Below are 14660 nucleotides of genomic sequence, written 5' to 3' on the forward strand. Positions count from 1 at the left end.
GTTACATCTATATTTGTTTTTGCCCCTGCTCTATTTGAATATGTTGGTATCTCGCTAGGTGCGTTTATTATATCTAGATTTAATTCACTTATTGCATCTTCTAATTCCTGACCTTTTTCGTCTTGTTCTCCGCTGTGCCACAGGAATGACTTTGCGTTTGCATCCATTGCTATGATTACTTGATGGCCCTGTAGAGTTCTACATATTTCCTTTAGTTGTTCTAGGTACATAGTTATTGGCTCTCTATACTGACAATATATTGATACTAAATACCACTTAGTGTTTTTGGCGTGTACTTCGATTGTTACAACATGTTCATTTGTAAATTGATTTAATACTATTGTTCTTATATTACTATTTAAAATTACTATTGCAGACATTGGTCTTTCTCCCTTCATGATTATTTGAGCCGTGGCTGTCATTCCTGGGATTTTACCCTCCCGGGAGTACGGTTCTTGCAAGCATAGTATGTCAGCTTTAAGTTCTTCTGCTAATTTACGCAACTCGTAGTTTACTTGTACGCTTCTCATTGTATTAATTTGGAGAACTAAAAGATCCATTACGGATGATATGTATGGTAATGATCTTCTGGCCATGTCTTATTGGGGTCAAATCCTATTCGGCCGTATGTTGTTACCATTTGTATATATATATTTTCCAAATTGTATTTTACGCCTCTTCTTTCGTATACTTGCTTTACTATTTCCTGTAATTGTTCGTGTTCCGTGGGGATTCCGGCCGCGGCTAGCTGAATGCAGTCAACGTCCGCCAAAGCTGGATAAGTAATTCTCGAGCCGTTTGTGTGCCCCACTCTCACTAGTTGGCGTAATGCAGTGGTTAGCAGACCGGGTTCTTCTAGTCTTGCCATCTGCAGTGCGTTTTCGCATATCTTATAAGTGTTCTTTGGGTCCATTGCATTATATGTGTCACTCTTGCTTGACTGATTGTTTTTATCTTTTATGTGTTCTGAGTGGTCTCTTTTGGGCGAGCTCGGTCGTCCGTCCTCGCCCTTCATCGGCGTTTTCTTTTCATTAAAAACGGACGACCGAGGTCGTCCGTATTTCTTTCCTATGTTGTTCTTTTCTATGTCTTTGTTTTGTCTCTGTGTTGGTGTAGTGTGTTGTGTCCTGGGCGCCTCTGGTCGCCCATCTCTGCCCTCCATCGGCATTTTCTTTTCATGAAAAATGGGCGACCGAGGTCGCCCTTCTGTTTGTACTTGTGCTTCTTGCGTGTTCATTGTTTGTACTTGTGCGTCTATCATGCTTATTGTTTGTACTTGTACATCCCTTGTTGTATTTTGTTTCTTGTCTTGTATCAGTGTTTCTCGTTGTGTCTTGGGCACCTCTTGCTTTCTATCTCCGCTCTCCATCTGCATTTTCTTGTCATAAAAAACGGGCGACCGAGGTCGCCCTTGTGTTGGTGTTCTTTCAATGGGAGTATTGGCAATACAGTTTTGTGCTGTACATGTTTTGTGTTGATTGTTATCCCGTTTGTTATCCCGTGTGTTTTTTGTTGTTCCCTTATTTTCAGGTTGTTTATCTGTGATTTCTTTTGCATCTTTTTCCCTTGCCCCTACTGCTTCTCTGATTTTCATGCCCCTTAGCGTATCTCTTAGTTGCTTGCTTGGTGATTTATGCTTCTTTCTTTTCTCTTGGGGGTTAATCTCCATAATCTGTCCTTTGTATAAGTCTTCCTAGTAACAGCTGATACGTGGGGCATTCTTTGGAGTTTGGTGCTCTACATTTTCTTTTTCCCCTTCTATTGCATGGTATACATGTCTCAGGTCTGTTCTTCTCTGGGCACTCTTTCTTGTTGTGGTTGTCCGTTCCACAGTGACCACAGGTGGGGTCACCCCAGGTACAGTACTTCTGTACGTGACCCAGATCCATACATCTGTGACACCTGGGTACCACGCAATAATCTTTGACCGCGACTGAACTATACTCCACATATACTCTACCATTTTGTATGAGTTCTTTTCTCAATGTTGGGGAAACCTCAACTACTTGATGTCCCGTATCTCTGTCTTTTCTCCCCATTCTAAATTTTGGTCTAAATTCCTTTTTGAAGTCTTGTGGGCTCATTTTTTCTTCAAAATTCTGAGTGTAAATACACTCCGTTAGTTCCTCTGGTGTCAACCTATTTGACACATCAAATACAGTCATTAATGGCCATCTTTTCTTTGTCCTCTCACATATTACCGATCTCTGTAAATCTTTGTGCCCCATTATTGTGTTCCTATCCTGTTGGGTGGGAGTTTCCACTATGACTGCATTTTTTGCAACTACTACTTTGTTTATTTTGACTTTTGCTTTGGTTGGATTAATTACTCTTGTGAATATTTCCTTCACCTCTTTTACGCTCTGTCCTTCTTTTGGCTTCAAAAATAATGCCACTCCTTGTTTTGCTGTCACTTTTTCTATACTTTCTTTCATATTGATTTGTTGTTTCTGTGGTCCTCCTGCCACCACTGTGGCGTATGTTTTTGTTTTTTCGGCTATTATTTGTTTATTTTGTCGTTCCAGCTCTTGTATCCTACCTTCAAGCTGGCTTTGGGCAATTGCCCATAGGGCCAGCTTGTCTTTTATTTCATTTAGTCTGTCATTGCTCATCTTCCCTTTATCTGTCACCAGTAGCGCATTTATCTCCTTTAGCCTTTCGGCTGCGCTCTTTATTTCATTTTCATCATTCACCTCGTATCGCTCGGAAGTCTCTCTCTCTGTATTTTCCGCCATGATTCTGAGAGAGACCAAAGAGTTGAGAGCCCGTCTCTTTCCCCGGACCGGCTCTTCTGGCATGGGGGGAGGCTAATTGCAGCTCGCTCACCAGTCCCGCCCCTGGACCAAGAGCTTTGTGAGCTGCCGGGTTTAGCGCGCCGTTTCCAGCGCACTAGTCCCCTTCCACGACTGTGCCACTGGGGATTTCACCCGTCCCTCCCCGGCAAATGCCCAGCGCATTCCGGAGAGGCGGATTCACCTCTCGGCCTTCGCCCCCTACTAGGCCGAGTTTCCACCCTAAGGCCTTGGACCCAGCCCTACTCAGGTGCTGGGTCGGTCCCCCAGACTTTCGGGGGTCTGGCCCCATCTAACCTAGCCAGGGACGTGTTACCACGCCCTGGTTTGGCGGAGCATGCCGAAATCCCCGACATGGCGCTGAGCCTTTGCCGGCTCAGGCCACGATCCCTCCCCAGCGAGTACAGCCGTGGGAAGAACTGGACAGATGTTGTGTCCTTGTTGACGCAGCTCCCCCTGCGCCATGCACCCTTTGCTTTCGCTTTGGGTTGGGGGACTTTTAACGTCGTCCATGACGTGAGGAACTGCAGTGGCAGGACCGCAGGGTTCCGGGATCGTCGTGAGACTTACCCTCATACCCCCGCCCCGCCACCGCGCTCAACTCAGGAGAGACAGCTGTTATGTCTCTCGTAACGCAGCTTCCCCTGCGCCATGCACCCTTTGCTTTCGCTTGGGTTGGGGGCATTTAACGTCCTGCCATGACGGGAGTTTTACGTCCTGCCTTGACACACGACAACCCACACCTATCGACGCAGCCCGGAAGGTGTTAAGGGAGTCAGTCCGGGTCTTATATGTGGAGTTTTACATCAACGAGACGGTGCGGCACTCAAACCCGAGTTACGTTCCCCGGAGGGTCTCCACACGTACTGGGGGATCATGACCGACCATGTCTCACCCACCGCTTTTGATAATTCACGGTGGGCCAGTGCGGACCAGTGTGGGTTGCACCCAGTTAAGGGCTAGCCTTTTAACGTCATGCATGGACGGCCCTTCCCGTGTTAGCTTCGCCCCATCTTGTGGGGGTACTGAGCGCCAGGGCCACGTCAAGGCCACGGGATAGGACATTGCGGTCCCCGCCCCACTCAGGTTCCTCTGAGCCCTGCTGAAGACAAATTTTCAGGGAATCAGAGGGTCTCCTGGCGGTTTTAACCCAGTTGTCGGGAGGCAACACACCTCCCCCGGGTGACGCCACGCAGACCGCTTTCCCAGTAGATAGGGACAGCGGGAATCTCGTTAATCCATTCATGCGCGTCACTAATTAGATGACGAGGCATTTGGCTATCACAGCCGTCTTTATTCAAAATAATTTGAATAACACAAAATATATACATATATAGTACGTGGCAGGTGTTTGACGCCATGTCCGCCACCGAGGTGGGGACTTACAGGGCGGTACCACAAGATACAGGTATAAAACTAACATACACATATACATATATATCAGTGCGGAAGAACCAACAAAAAACACAAAAATAAAGACACAAAGAAGGAAGAACAAAGACGGTTTATTCCTCCTGTGGATAGGCCCCAGGAGTCAAGGCGAAGAAAAATATCCAGCAGCCTAGCCGACGCCGACACGCTGCTTCGGGCTAGGAGCCGTCATACGCTCGAAAATCTTGTAACTTTTGCAGCAGCTCTGTAGTGTTCTTGTGCTCAGCACCGCCAGTTCTCGGGGTCGGAAGCCTAAGGCGGCGAGATCCCTCGCCGACGCTGGAGACCATACACCCCTCCAGTTCAACGTCGCGGTGGACACAATCACCTCCTCAACGTCACGGTGCAGGTTGGAGATGGCACGCCGGATGGACGGCGTGTCGTAGTAGGCCGCCTTCTGGGAGTGACACCAGTCGAGCCGGAGGTGGTCTCCGACTATCTGGGCGTCGACCACGCGGGCGATGCCGTCTTTGACCGCCACCACGTCAGGCTTGCGGATGCCCTCAGGTGTTCGGAGGTGGGGCTCCACAGAGACATTGAAGCCCCTCTGCGCGAGTCCACGGGCGACATAACGCACTACAGCGTCATGGCGCTTGACCCGGGACCCGTGCGTCCTAAAGCAAGCCTTAAGAGAGTCATAGTTACTCCCGCCGTTTACCCGCGCTTGCTTGAATTTCTTCACGTTGACATTCAGAGCACTGGGCAGAAATCACATTGCGTCAACACCCGCTAGGGCCATCGCAATGCTTTGTTTTAATTAGACAGTCGGATTCCCCCAGTCCGTGCCAGTTCTGAGTTGATCGTTGAATGGCGGCCGAAGAGAATCCGCGCACCCGCGCGCCCCCGGAGGAGCACGCTAAGGCGGACGCGGCCTCGCAGCAAGGAAGATCCGTGGGAGGCCAAGGCACGGGACCGAGCTCGGATCCTGCACGCAGGTTGAAGCACCGGGGCGCGAACGCCGCGCAGGCGCGCGCATCCTGCACCGCCGGCCAGCACGAGGCCAACCAACGGCGAGAGCAGACCACGCCCGCGCTAAACGCCCGCACTTACCGGCACCCCTACGGCACTCACCTCGCCCAGGCCCGGCACGTTAGCGCTGACCCACTTCCCGACCAAGCCCGACACGCCCCGATCCTCAGAGCCAATCCTTATCCCGAAGTTACGGATCCAATTTGCCGACTTCCCTTACCTACATTATTCTATCGACTAGAGGCTCTTCACCTTGGAGACCTGCTGCGGATATGGGTACGAACCGGCGCGACACCTCCACGTGGCCCTCTCCCGGATTTTCAAGGTCCGAGGGGAAGATCGGGACACCGCCGCAACTGCGGTGCTCTTCGCGTTCCAAACCCTATCTCCCTGCTAGAGGATTCCAGGGAACTCGAACGCTCATGCAGAAAAGAAAACTCTTCCCCGATCTCCCGACGGCGTCTCCGGGTCCTTTTGGGTTACCCCGACGAGCATCTCTAAAAGAGGGGCCCGACTTGTATCGGTTCCGCTGCCGGGTTCCGGAATAGGAACCGGATTCCCTTTCGCCCAACGGGGGCCAGCACAAAGTGCATCATGCTATGACGGCCCCCATCAACATCGGATTTCTCCTAGGGCTTAGGATCGACTGACTCGTGTGCAACGGCTGTTCACACGAAACCCTTCTCCGCGTCAGCCCTCCAGGGCCTCGCTGGAGTATTTGCTACTACCACCAAGATCTGCACCGACGGCGGCTCCAGGCAGGCTCACGCCCAGACCCTTCTGCGCCCACCGCCGCGACCCTCCTACTCGTCAGGGCTTCGCGGCCGGCCGCAAGGACCGGCCATGACTGCCAGACTGACGGCCGAGTATAGGCACGACGCTTCAGCGCCATCCATTTTCAGGGCTAGTTGCTTCGGCAGGTGAGTTGTTACACACTCCTTAGCGGATTCCGACTTCCATGGCCACCGTCCTGCTGTCTTAAGCAACCAACGCCTTTCATGGTTTCCCATGAGCGTCGATTCGGGCGCCTTAACTCGGCGTTTGGTTCATCCCACAGCGCCAGTTCTGCTTACCAAAAGTGGCCCACTTGGCACTCCGATCCGAGTCGTTTGCTCGCGGCTTCAGCATATCAAGCAAGCCGGAGATCTCACCCATTTAAAGTTTGAGAATAGGTTGAGGTCGTTTCGGCCCCAAGGCCTCTAATCATTCGCTTTACCGGATGAGACTCGTACGAGCACCAGCTATCCTGAGGGAAACTTCGGAGGGAACCAGCTACTAGATGGTTCGATTAGTCTTTCGCCCCTATACCCAGCTCCGACGATCGATTTGCACGTCAGAATCGCTACGGACCTCCATCAGGGTTTCCCCTGACTTCGTCCTGGCCAGGCATAGTTCACCATCTTTCGGGTCCCAACGTGTACGCTCTAGGTGCGCCTCACCTCGCAATGAGGACGAGACGCCCCGGGAGTGCGGAGGCCGCCGCCCCGTGAAGGGCGGGGAAGCCCCATCCTCCCTCGGCCCGCGCAAGGCGAGACCTTCACTTTCATTACGCCTTTAGGTTTCGTACAGCCCAATGACTCGCGCACATGTTAGACTCCTTGGTCCGTGTTTCAAGACGGGTCGTGAAATTGTCCAAAGCTGAAGCGCCGCTGACGGGAGCGATTATTCCGCCCGAGAGCATCCCGAGCCAACAGCGGCGCGGGTCCGGGGCCGGGCCAGGTAGGTCCGTCATCCGGGAAGAACCGCGCGCGCTTGCCGGGAGCCCGAGCGCCCAAAGGGGCGAATCGACTCCTCCAGATATACCGCCGGGCAGCCAGCCAGGACACCGGGGCTCTGCCCAACAGACGCGAACCGAGGCCCGCGGAAGGACAGGCTGCGCACCCGGGCCGTAGGCCGGCACCCAGCGGGTCGCGACGTCCTACTAGGGGAGAAGTGCGGCCCACCGCACACCGGAACGGCCCCACCCCGCGGCGAGTGGAAAGGCAACCGGACACGACCCCGCCGCGGATTGCTCCGCGCGGGCGGCCGGCCCCATCTGCCGAGGGCGGAGGCCAGTGGCCGGATGGGCGTGAATCTCACCCGTTCGACCTTTCGGACTTCTCACGTTTACCCCAGAACGGTTTCACGTACTTTTGAACTCTCTCTTCAAAGTTCTTTTCAACTTTCCCTCACGGTACTTGTTCGCTATCGGTCTCGTGGTCATATTTAGTCTCAGATGGAGTTTACCACCCACTTGGAGCTGCACTCTCAAGCAACCCGACTCGAAGGAGAGGTCCCGCCGACGCTCGCACCGGCCGCTACGGGCCTGGCACCCTCTACGGGCCGTGGCCTCATTCAAGTTGGACTTGGGCTCGGCGCGAGGCGTCGGGGTAGTGGACCCTCCCAAACACCACATGCCACGACAGGCGGCAGCCTGCGGGGTTCGGTGCTGGACTCTTCCCTGTTCGCTCGCCGCTACTGGGGGAATCCTTGTTAGTTTCTTTTCCTCCGCTTAGTAATATGCTTAAATTCAGCGGGTAGTCTCGCCTGCTCTGAGGTCGTTGTACGAGGTGTCGCACGCCACACCGCCAGCCGGCTGTGCACGCTACCGAGTAAGTACCGGTATGCGAACCGCCAGGCGACGGGCGCGCATCGCACGTTTAAGGAGGCGCGGCCGGCCCCACAGGCGGCCGCGACGCTCCCAGGTCTGCGAAGCGGGGCAAACGCCGCGCGCTTCAGTATACGTAGCCGACCCTCAGCCAGACGTGGCCCGGGAACGGAATCCATGGACCGCAATGTGCGTTCGAAACGTCGATGTTCATGTGTCCTGCAGTTCACATGTCGACGCGCAATTTGCTGCGTTCTTCATCGACCCACGAGCCGAGTGATCCACCGTCCTGGGTGATCTTTTCTTAGTTTACACTGTCTCTTTCAAGACAGTTGCATAGGCGGGACGTAGGCGTGTGGCGGCCCCTGTTCAAGCGTTCTGTGTCCAACGGCCTCACGGCCGATGGGCGTCGTACGGCTCCACACCGGAGCGGACAGGCAGTCGGGCGAAAGTCATTCAAAACCGGCGCCAGGCGCCAGGTGCCGCAGGCCAGCCGCTCCAGCGCTTCAGCGCTCGTACCACACAACATTGGCGTTAGTTTTGAGAAGCACGCGTGGTTCCGCACGCGGCGCACGGCTACTGCGAGCCGTACAGGTAGCGTGTTGCGCGACACGACACGCACATCGAAAGACATGCAGTCTAGTCGGTAATGATCCTTCCGCAGGTTCACCTACGGAAACCTTGTTACGACTTTTACTTCCTCTAAATGATCAAGTTTGGTCATCTTTCCGGTAGCATCGGCAACGACAGAGTCAATGCCGCGTACCAGTCCGAAGACCTCACTAAATCATTCAATCGGTAGTAGCGACGGGCGGTGTGTACAAAGGGCAGGGACGTAATCAACGCGAGCTTATGACTCGCGCTTACTGGGAATTCCTCGTTCATGGGGAACAATTGCAAGCCCCAATCCCTAGCACGAAGGAGGTTCAGCGGGTTACCCCGACCTTTCGGCCTAGGAAGACACGCTGATTCCTTCAGTGTAGCGCGCGTGCGGCCCAGAACATCTAAGGGCATCACAGACCTGTTATTGCTCAATCTCGTGCGGCTAGAAGCCGCCTGTCCCTCTAAGAAGAAAAGTAATCGCTGACAGCACGAAGGATGTCACGCGACTAGTTAGCAGGCTAGAGTCTCGTTCGTTATCGGAATTAACCAGACAAATCGCTCCACCAACTAAGAACGGCCATGCACCACCACCCACCGAATCAAGAAAGAGCTATCAATCTGTCAATCCTTCCGGTGTCCGGGCCTGGTGAGGTTTCCCGTGTTGAGTCAAATTAAGCCGCAGGCTCCACTCCTGGTGGTGCCCTTCCGTCAATTCCTTTAAGTTTCAGCTTTGCAACCATACTTCCCCCGGAACCCAAAAGCTTTGGTTTCCCGGAGGCTGCCCGCCGAGTCATCGGAGGAACTGCGGCGGATCGCTGGCTGGCATCGTTTATGGTTAGAACTAGGGCGGTATCTGATCGCCTTCGAACCTCTAACTTTCGTTCTTGATTAATGAAAACATACTTGGCAAATGCTTTCGCTTCTGTTCGTCTTGCGACGATCCAAGAATTTCACCTCTAACGTCGCAATACGAATGCCCCCGCCTGTCCCTATTAATCATTACCTCGGGTTCCGAAAACCAACAAAATAGAACCGAGGTCCTATTCCATTATTCCATGCACACAGTATTCAGGCGGGCTTGCCTGCTTTAAGCACTCTAATTTGTTCAAAGTAAACGTGCCGGCCCACCGAGACACTCACTCAAGAGCACCCTGGTAGGATTGCAACGGGGTCCGCCTCGGGACGCACGAGCACGCACGAGGCGCGTCGCACGCCTTCAGCTCGCCCCACCGGCAGGACGTCCCACGATACATGCCAGTTAAACACCGACGGGCGGTGAACCAACAGCGTGGGACACAAATCCAACTACGAGCTTTTTAACCGCAACAACTTTAATATACGCTATTGGAGCTGGAATTACCGCGGCTGCTGGCACCAGACTTGCCCTCCAATAGATACTCGTTAAAGGATTTAAAGTGTACTCATTCCGATTACGGGGCCTCGGATGAGTCCCGTATCGTTATTTTTCGTCACTACCTCCCCGTGCCGGGAGTGGGTAATTTGCGCGCCTGCTGCCTTCCTTGGATGTGGTAGCCGTTTCTCAGGCTCCCTCTCCGGAATCGAACCCTGATTCCCCGTTACCCGTTACAACCATGGTAGGCGCAGAACCTACCATCGACAGTTGATAAGGCAGACATTTGAAAGATGCGTCGCCGGTACGAGGACCGTGCGATCAGCCCAAAGTTATTCAGAGTCACCAAGGCAAACGGACCGGACGAGCCGACCGATTGGTTTTGATCTAATAAAAGCGTCCCTTCCATCTCTGGTCGGGACTCTGTTTGCATGTATTAGCTCTAGAATTACCACAGTTATCCAAGTAACGTGGGTACGATCTAAGGAACCATAACTGATTTAATGAGCCATTCGCGGTTTCACCTTAATGCGGCTTGTACTGAGACATGCATGGCTTAATCTTTGAGACAAGCATATGACTACTGGCAGGATCAACCAGGGAGCTGCGTCAACTAGAGCTGAGCAGCCGGCCGCCCGGGAGTGTGTCCCGGGGGCCCGCGCGAACACGCAAGCGTCCGCTCAATTATTCTGCAAACAGGAGGAGGCTGAGCTCCCCTGCACAATACACCTCGAAACCCTCTCAGGTCCCGGCGGCGCGCAGCGCCGTCCTAAGTACTTGGTCGGGTTCGAGAGAGGCGCAATCGCCCGGAGTTTGGCGAGTAGACGCTTTAGGTGCGACCACCCGTGCTCCCAACTGAGCTTGCCGCTGCCGACAGAGGCCCGGGAGCGTGCTGTCGTGGCATTGCCGGCGGGAGACAACACGCGCCACCTACGGTGGCCGGCAGCTCCAACGCCAGCGCCACAGAAGGACAAAAGCCCCACTTGGGTGCCGAAGCGAACTCTCCCAGCACAGCGCACGCGCCAACACGTCCGCACAGCTGCGATACAATCCACCTGCGAGAACCGCAGAGGCGACCGAGCAGCAGACGGCGTCGCGGCGCCGAGCGCCGGGCGGCGGCGCATCCTCAGCGCACACAGTCCTCAATCGGACCAGCACACTGCAGATGTCCACCGCGCTTCGCACCGGGCCCGCGAGGACCTACTTTGGCCGCACGGCGCCGCGTGCAGGGTGCGCCGGCGCGCAGCTGCGCCGCCTGCCGCCTCCGTCGGCCGGCGCGCCTGCCACTGGCCGCCCCCACCAGCCGGCTGTAGCGCGTGCGCCCACGCACCGCGCGGCCAGCACGCCGGAAGGCCCCCCCTCACCGGCCGGGGACGGTCCCACCCAGCCACCGCCGCGTATCGCTTCACACCCACATGCCATTCACGTTCGTGGGCATGGTGGGTATCGCTGAAACAACCGGTTGGTAGCTCAACCGATCGTCGCCATCACTGATTCACCTCTAGCGAGAACAACCGCACCACAACGGTTTACCAGTTCTTCATTTGCGTAACGTCACCAGCAAACGTAGACGTCCATCGCCATTTGCAAATTCAACGATTGTTGCATGCCTGTGTCAGGTGTCACGACACACTATGTCTGCCCACATACACGCAACAACATGTGCACGCTTCGCGAACACGTGGAAGGTGGCCCCCGTACGTATGCGATGTCCATTGCGCGAACGACTGTCAACCGGCCTCTGTCGCATGTCGCAGATGTGGAACGCAGTGCACCATGCTATCACGGTGTGTGAGAAGAGACGACTACGTCTGACAACACGCGCCACTACATCAACAGACGGCTCATGCTGATCGCCATCCACGGCATACCATACTGCAATCCAGCTCTTATAGGGAGACGACACGTAGCTGAGTGCACAATATTTGGACCGTATGGTTCGCCGTTGTTGGCGCAGTCGTGGTACGGTCACACATGTACCACGATGTATCATTCAGTACATGAGGACCAATGTGCGGTACAGTGTGTGATTTGGACGTACAACATCAGCGGACAGTTGCCACAAGCCGTACCACAACGTAGGCTGTGCTTCGCCATGCGAATGCCAATGAACAACTGCGAAGGGCATTGAGCATGTACGTCCTGCCGCCATCCGCATTACAGTGTATAGCTGCAAGGTGTTTAACATGAAGCGATACTCTGGGGACCGGGCAGTGCGAGTAGCAAACTATATTGCGGGGGTTGCAGTTAGGCAACACTACACTAATTTAACGCGTCGTATGACAATTACAGAGCAGGTTAAGGCCCAACGTGTGTTGGGTTAAGGCCCAACGTGTGTTGGGTTAAGGCCCAACGTGTGTTGGGTTAAGGCCCAACGTGTGTTGGGTTAAGGCCCAACGTGTGTTGGGTTAAGGCCCAACGTGTGTTGGGTTAAGGCCCAACGTGTGTTGGGTTAAGGCCCAACGTGTGTTGGGTTAAGGCCCAACGTGTGTTGGGTTAAGGCCCAACGTGTGTTGGGTTAAGGCCCAACGTGTGTTGGGTTAAGGCCCAACGTGTGTTGGGTTAAGGCCCAACGTGTGTTGGGTTAAGGCCCAACGTGTGTTGGGTTAAGGCCCAACGTGTGTTGGGTTAAGGCCCAACGTGTGTTGGGTTAAGGCCCAACGTGTGTTGGGTTAAGGCCCAACGTGTGTTGGGTTAAGGCCCAACGTGTGTTGGGTTAAGGCCCAACGTGTGTTGGGTTAAGGCCCAACGTGTGTTGGGTTAAGGCCCAACGTGTGTTGGGTTAAGGCCCAACGTGTGTTGGGTTAAGGCCCAACGTGTGTTGGGTTAAGGCGCAACATAGGTTAGGTTAAGGCGCAACATAGGTTAGGTTAAGGCGCAACATAGGTTAGGTTAAGGCGCAACATAGGTTAGGTTAAGGCGCAACATAGGTTAGGTTAAGGCGCAACATAGGTTAGGTTAAGGCGCAACATAGGTTAGGTTACGGCGCAACATAGGTTAGGTTAAGGCGCAACATAGGTTAGGTTAAGGCGCAACATAGGTTAGGTTACGGCGCAACATAGGTTAGGTTAAGGCGCAACATAGGTTAGGTTAAGGCGCAACATAGGTTAGGTTAAGGCGCAACATAGGTTAGGTTAAGGCGCAACATAGGTTAGGTTAAGGCGCAACATAGGTTAGGTTACGGCGCAACATAGGTTAGGTTACGGCGCAACATAGGTTAGGTTAAGGCGCAACATAGGTTAGGTTACGGCGCAACATAGGTTAGGTTAAGGCGCAACATAGGTTAGGTTAAGGCGCAACATAGGTTAGGTTAAGGCGCAACATAGGTTAGGTTACGGCGCAACATAGGTTAGGTTACGGCGCAACATAGGTTAGGTTAAGGCGCAACATAGGTTAGGTTAAGGCGCAACATAGGTTAGGTTAAGGCGCAACATAGGTTAGGTTAAGGCGCAACATAGGTTAGGTTAAGGCGCAACATAGGTTAGGTTAAGGCGCAACATAGGTTAGGTTAAGGCGCAACATGGGTTAGGTTAAGGCGCAACATGGGTTAGGTTAAGGCGCAACATGGGTTAGGTTAAGGCGCAACATGGGTTAGGTTAAGGCGCAACATGGGTTAGGTTAAGGCGCAACATGGGTTAGGTTAAGGCGCAACATGGGTTAGGTTAAGGCGCAACATGGGTTAGGTTAAGGCGCAACATGGGTTAGGTTAAGGCGCAACATGGGTTAGGTTAAGGCGCAACATGGGTTAGGTTAAGGCGCAACATGGGTTAGGTTAAGGCGCAACATGGGTTAGGTTAAGGCGCAACATGGGTTAGGTTAAGGCGCAACATGGGTTAGGTTAAGGCGCAACATGGGTTAGGTTAAGGCGCAACATGGGTTAGGTTAAGGTACAATATGGGTTAGGTTAAGGTACAATATGGGTTAGGTTAAGGTACAATATGGGTTAGGTTAAGGTACAATATGGGTTAGGTTAAGGTACAATATGGGTTAGGTTAAGGTACAATATGGGTTAGGTTAAGGTACAATATGGGTTAGGTTAAGGTACAATATGGGTTAGGTTAAGGTACAATACGGGTTAGGTTAAGGTACAATACGGGTTAGGTTAAGGTACAATACGGGTTAGGTTAAGGTACAATACGGGTTAGGTTAAGGTACAATACGGGTTAGGTTAAGGTACAATACGGGTTAGGTTAAGGTACAATACGGGTTAGGTTAAGGCACTTGGGGGGGGGGGGGGCCCGGTTTGTTGATTGTGATTATCGTAAGTAAATGACTGCGGCATCATCTGATTTGCCACGTCAGGGTGCACCTTTGGCTCATAACAGGCGGCGCTCTGATTCCATGCTTGTGGCAGACCTGTGTCTTTCATTCCTGCCATTGTTTGTGTGGTGTGACAGGAGGCAGTATTGTGATGTTGGGTGCACCCCTGTCTGGGACATGTGTGGGTGTTGGTGGCTTAGCTGAGCAATGGTGGTTGTCGGAAGGGTGGGATATTCTGTTTTCCGAGTGGACCTCCCGGTCTGGTTATGATAGTGTGGATTGTCTAATGTGGCAGAGAGGATGCACTGGGTGTTGTTCCATGCTGGTGCTTACATATTGTCTGTGTGCCTGTTACAGGCAGAGAGTAGTGCGTGATAAGAGTGTCTGGCTGACGTGTGATTGTGAGCAGAGTCTTTCAGCATGTATACGGACAGGTCTATACATTATCTGTATTCTGATGGCTCTATCTATTACTAATCAGCGCCGTGTATACGTTTAATCCGGTTCCAGTCGAAACTATTGTATCTCTGTACATTAGTGACACGGCGAGCCCGCTATGTAGTTACTCGTCTCGGCAGCTTCCACCGGTGTATGGCAAATGATTATAAGGAATCAGTCTAGTCGTCAATACCGATAGTCTGACGTCACATGTCTGGGGTGGGGGACG

At 53.2% G+C, this 14660-nt stretch overlaps 2 non-coding genes and 1 pseudogene across 2 annotated transcripts; all 3 read right to left on the reverse strand.

Annotated features, from left to right (window-relative positions):
* Positions 1 to 3982: 3982 nt before the first annotated feature.
* On the reverse strand, positions 3983 to 7732 carry LOC124590787 (annotated as a pseudogene).
* A 188-nt stretch (positions 7733 to 7920) lies between these two features.
* LOC124590788 lies at positions 7921 to 8075 on the reverse strand. Its single transcript, XR_006976794.1, has one exon. It is a non-coding gene; the product is annotated as a 5.8S ribosomal RNA (ribosomal RNA).
* Positions 8076 to 8426: 351 nt separating this feature from the next.
* On the reverse strand, positions 8427 to 10336 carry LOC124590780. The gene has a single exon (XR_006976790.1). It is a non-coding gene; the product is annotated as a small subunit ribosomal RNA (ribosomal RNA).
* Positions 10337 to 14660: the final 4324 nt, after the last annotated feature.

The sequence above is a fragment of the Schistocerca americana genome, unplaced genomic scaffold (assembly GCF_021461395.2).
Source record: "Schistocerca americana isolate TAMUIC-IGC-003095 unplaced genomic scaffold, iqSchAmer2.1 HiC_scaffold_773, whole genome shotgun sequence".
NCBI lineage: Eukaryota > Metazoa > Arthropoda > Insecta > Orthoptera > Acrididae > Schistocerca > Schistocerca americana.